Genomic DNA, 5,903 nt, shown 5'->3' on the forward strand with positions numbered 1-5,903 from the left:
AGAAGCTAGTCTCAAAATGTTACATACTGTATGATTCCATTCACATGACATTATTAAAAAAATCTGATGGAAGACAAATCCAGGATGGGGGAGGGCATGGCTATCAAAAGTTACCCAGGGAAGTTTTGGAGGTGACGGAAGCATCACCTCCATCTCTGAATCCTGATTGGGGTGATGCTACGTGAATATACACATGTGTTAAAATTCATTGAACTCTACACCCCGAACACACTCAATTTTACTGTGTGATAGTTTTAAAAACATACAATTAAAACTAAAAGTAGGGCTGGGTGCAGGTTGGCTCACACCCGTAATCCTAGCACTTTGGGAAGCCAAGGCAGAAAGGATCACTTGAGGGCAGGAGTTCCAGACCGGCCTGGACAACATAGCAAGACCCCATCTCTACAAAAAATAGAAAAATCAGCTGGGCGTGATGGTGCGCACCTATAGTCCCAGATACTTGGTGGACTGAGGTAGGAGGATCGCTTGAGCACAGGAGTTTGAGCTTGCAGTGAGCTATGACGACACCACTGCACTCCAGCCCAGGCAACAGAGTGAAACCACGTCTGAAAAAAAATTGTGAATGGGGATGAGGGCTTTGCTAAACTCTCCCAGCCCATCGGGGATGTGGCTAGGCCCAGCTCCTCAGCTCGAATTCAAGTCCAGTGCATAATCCTGCTGTCTGGATGGGTTTTAGACTCTGCATCTAGTTTACATTCACCCATGAGGGAAATCTGCGCTCCTTCTCAAAACCCAACTCGAGAAAAGCCCTATTCCTGTGCCGCCTCCTGTCTGCCCTGCAGGTTCCAGGAAGCAGGCATTCTAGAGCAAGGCAGGAAAAGAAAGAAGCAAGAGCCCACTCAACCGTTCTTCCACCCCTGCAGACTCCCAGCAGGGCCTTCTATGGAACCGAGGACGGGGTGGGTGGCTCAGAGGGCTGTCATCAGAGGAGAGCAACCGACAGGCTGATCAGACTCATCCAGGAGCGCGTCTGTGGCTATTTTTGCCTTGTGCATAGAGTTCAGCCAGGAGTGGGCCACGCTGGGCCCGTGGCCATGTGTATTTGTGTTTGTTTGAATGTGTGCGTATGAGAGAGGGACCGAGTGGGCGGCTGCCACTGACGGGGTATATGTAGACAAACACAAAACATCAAGCAAGCAATTACTGCAATCAGACGCACGGGGTTGTCCGCCTGCGTCAGCAGAGCTGCCGCTGCTCCCCACACCTGCTGCGAAGGAGCCAGCCTGCTCCAGGGCTGCGGGCAGGGGCTCGGACTGCTCTGGACGTGCCTCTCTGGGCTCCCTGGGTGGGGGTGGTGAGGGCCCTTGCTGACACGGTGGGACTGCAACACCCGGAAACAGGGTGTGCGGTTGTGTAATTCACGTCCAATAATCGAATGAAGCCCACAGTGAAGAGAGATTCAAGCCCAGCTGCTGGACCTGCCCTTCATACCCTCCCCACTGCCCTTCTTCCCCCTCAAAGAGCCTGGCCGGTGGAAAGGCCACCGGTTCCCCCTGCCCCTGCGTCAGTACTGAGAGCTCTGGGAAGATGGGTTCATTCGGCAGAGCCTGGAGAAGGAGCAAGTCAGGGTGCGACGGAACCACAGACCGACAGGCGCTCCCCTTGAAGAAGAGATGCCAGGGAAAGACCCAAGGGGTCTCGCTTTCACAGAAAGGTCCTTTGGCCACATCCAGGGGTTCTTAAACTAGGTACATGGTGACTACTTGAGCATTGATTTTAAAAATATAGACTCACAGTTTCAGACTCGGGGTCAGAGCCCTGGAATCTGCATTCTAATACACTCCAGGTGATTCCGATGTCCAGCTAAGCTTGGAACCAATCATCTATTGGCCAGGATGCAGGCCAACGAGCTGGGATATCGGTGTACCAGGCGCACTCGTCTCATACACTGCATGGACAGCCGTAAGCCTGCTGGGCTCAGTTTTCTCATCTGTTCGATGGGGGTGGTAGCACCTATCTAATGTGACCACAGGATCCCCAGGGCCTGTAACAACAGGGGCCGGTTCTGAATGTGTCCTGTGACTGTCAGTGCAGGTTCGTGCTTTGACCTACGCGCAGCACTGCTGTGGCATCCCGCTGGCTCTGGAGGTGGGTGTCTGCTGGCAGAAGCTCAGCCCTTCTCCAAACCAAGCTGAGCATCTCCGCTGTCACGGGGGGGTCCTTCGAAGCCCTTGGTGGGCAGGAACTCTGCGAGATCCAATGTCAGGTATTATTCTCCACCCTCCCCAAAACCACACGTCCCTCAGGATGCTGTGCCCTCCCCACGCTCAGAGCTGAGAGGCGGCAGGAAAAGTCACGCCTGGGTGCGGTGCAGTTATACCTATTACGGGGCAAATGACATCATCCGTAACCTTTTTTCACAACGGGCTGGTTTCAAACAGCTGTAATTTATGGATGTTCTTCCGAGAGGAATTAGTCAATATATTTGTTTTCCCTTTGATATATCGCCACAGGAGCGCGTCAGGAATGAGGTTTATTAAGCCTTGCCAATTTTCAGCCGCTTCTCCGCGCTATAGATTTTGCTTGTGGAGTGGGCTGGTTCCCACCCCAACATAGAAAAAAAAAATCATTTCAAATACTGAAAAGCTTTCCAGCTCTCAGAACACAGGGCACTCTAGGAGACCAGCAACAGCCTTGGGAATGAAAGACAACTTGTTCCCGCAGTCGTGGTTGCTGGGGGAGTCGGTGGAGTCTGCCAAGATGGGGGGAGGCTGCAGCTCACTTCGGGGCACCTGTCGTTCTCCCTGGAGGCGGGTCTGTGGGCTGAGACTGCAGAGAGCCACAGGCCTACGGCGGAGATGAATTCTCCCGCCACTGGGTCCCAAACAGTTTGGAAAAGGACGGTGAGTCAGAGCCAGGGGTGTTCCGGCCACCCAAGTCACAACATGGTACAGCCAACACCGCCCCTGTTCCCCTACCACCCGGAACCAGGGCATCGCTTCCAGAGTTAGCTGAGAGTACCCGTAGGTCTGCAGAGAATCCCAGGGGGAAAAGACATTCCCACCCACTTTACAAGGTCAAAAATGTACCTCAAGGGTCAGACATGGTGGCTCACACGTGTAATCCTAGAACTCTGGGAGGCCGAGGTGGGAGGATCACTTGAGCTCAGGAGTTCAAGACCAGCCTGAGCAAGACCAGCTTGCTTATCTGAGCAAGAGTGAGACCCCATCTCTACTAAAAATAGAAAAAATTATCCACATGTTGTGGCATGCACCTGTAGTCTAAGATACTCAGGAGTTGGAGGCAGGAGGATCACTTGAGCCCAGGAGTTTGAGGTTGCTGTGGGCTGTGATGATGCCACTGCACTCTACCCAGGGGGACCAGTGAGACTCTGTCTCAACAACAACAAAAAGAAAGTAACGTAAGGTCAAACATGTAACCCTTTGAAGTGGGAGGGGTGGTCCTCAAATGCAGATTCTCAGGGACCACCTCACCTATCATGTGACTCAGTAGGTCTGGGGTGGGGCCCAGGACTCTGCATTTTATACAAAAGCCCTCCACAAGTTGATTCAAACCCACTGAGCACCCCACCTCAACTTGTCACTGCTTAAGTAAACAAGGTCTTCCTGTATCTGAACAGAATGGTGTTTTTTTTGGGAGAGTCACAATCAAAGACACAAATACTAGGAGGAAAAAATTATAAACTATCAAATTTAAATGTTAACAGTGTTAGAGTTGTGCTCGCTTATCTGACTACACCAAACACGCCCACCCTAATCCATAAATGTAATCAGAGTTCAGACTTAGCAAGCTCCTACTGCATGGCAGATGCTTGGCAGACATTATCTCGGTTAACTGAGCCAGTGCTCCTGCAGAGTAAGTTCTAGCAAGGAAGGGGTCAGCTGACTTGATCCCGGCAAACGGCCCCTCAGGGCCAAAGCCAGGATGTGAAGGCCAACCTGCCGGCCACCCACACTCCCCAGGGCCCTTCACGCCGTGGCCTTGCGCCCAGCACAAACTCCCCCACATGCAGACACACACACAGAAACACAAGCCTGCATACACACACACATACACACAGATACACACAGGCACACATGCAGACACACACAGACACAGACACACACACTCAGTGCTCAAGCACGATGTCCTCGGCCTGTCTGGCCTGGTGCTGTCCACGGGCAGGGCTGTCTGAACAGACGGGGGTGGGGATCGGAAATCCAAGTTCCGCTAATAAAATCTGGGATCAGCAAGAATCAACTGACTTTATATTTACACAGAAAACCGCAGGTATCTCAGGCTCCCAGGAGACCGTAACCCAAATCCGTGTGTTTTAATCCTGTGCATATTGACTCTGCTAAGAAAACTGACTGCAGAGCAGCGGATCCACCCGGGCAGCACCTGGGCTCCCAGGAGCCAGGGTGTGTTGACTTATGTTAATGGCTCCACTGGAAACGCCCCCCAGGAAGGCCAGAGACCACCAGGGAGGGGGAGGGAAGCAGAGCTACAGGAGAGCTAGAAAAGAGGACGTGGCGTGTGCGTGGTTCGCTCACTGCTGTACTCCAAGTGCCTGGCGCCTAGTAGAGGTTCAATCAATATAAAAAACCAGAAATGGATTAGTAAATGGACAGATGAGGCAGGGGTCAGTGATGGCAGCCAGATGCCAAAGGTGGTCATCAGTGTCCTCCCTGGCGGGGGAGGCTCCTGTCGTCCTCCACGGACAGAGCTCAGGTGCTCTATTGGAGTCCTGGCCCCGTCCGCACTTCCTGCCTCCCCAAGTACAGGGCTCGCCTGAGACTCCTTTCTCCCCCAGAGCCCTGCATCATCTCAATGCAAACTGAAAAATCCAATATGTCAAAGCTGGGATGAAAACCTGCCAGAGGAACACCACGGGGGAGGAGATATTATCAAGAAAGACGGAGATGAAAATCACCAAGATGGGTCCGTGATGAAATCAGGAAGGCGCCTGTTCCGTATCTCGATCCCTCACATACTCCTTGTCCGGCCCTCTCCATCCCACGGCCTCAACCAGCCACCTCCCCAGACAGCTGCTGGGGCCTCCCTCTACCCCGCCCTCCCTCACAAAACACCTGCCTCAGCATGAGAGGCTTAGTCGACAACCGGACTTTATACTGAAATACGTGAAGACTTCTGCTTCCAGCCAAGATGGAGTAAAAGTGACCAGATTTACCTTCCCTCCTGAAACATACAAAAAACCGGACAAATAGATAAAACAATGGTTCTTCGACCTTGGACATCTGGTAGCACAGAACAATGATCCTGGAGAGGAAGGAAATGAGCAAGGTGAGCCCTGTCCTTGCTCTGGGGACAGTCTCCAGAGCACATGACGAGAGGGAGGCAGGGGACGGGGTGCAGAGGGAGCCCCGAAGTCTCCCTGAATAGAAGCGACAAAGCTGAGGGTTGGGGAGAACAGGTGTGGCTGGCAGCTTTGAAAGGCTTAAGGTGATGCCCGGCCATCTGCACCTCTGGTCTTCACAGCACATGGAGCCTCCTCCTACGTCGTTTCAAGGCTGGTCTGCGTGACCAACAGCACAGGCACAAGCCATGGTATGCGAGGATGGCAGGTTATAAAAAGACTGTGGCTTTCATCTTGGAGGGTCTCTCTCTCTGTCCCTTCCTCCCTCCATCCCTTCCTTTCTGGAGAACTGAGGCCTCCTGCCCACAGCCACAGGAGTGAGCTCGGAAGCAGATTTTCCAGCACTTCAGACGCCCAACCTGACTACAACCTCACGAGAGACCCTGAGCCAGAAACGCTCAGATAAGCTGCTCCCATTTCTAGGAAATCCACAAAATCCACAGAAACCGTGTGAGATAATAGTATTGAATGTTTTAACTATGCCATCAGAATCTACACAAATGCAAAAAGGGCATCGGAAGTATGATATGTGGGAAAATATAAAATACTTTCATCTTTATTTATA

Source organism: Propithecus coquereli, unplaced genomic scaffold (assembly GCF_000956105.1).
Source record: "Propithecus coquereli isolate 6110/MARCELLA unplaced genomic scaffold, Pcoq_1.0 Scaffold79, whole genome shotgun sequence".
In the NCBI taxonomy this organism is placed as follows: Eukaryota; Metazoa; Chordata; class Mammalia; order Primates; family Indriidae; genus Propithecus; species Propithecus coquereli.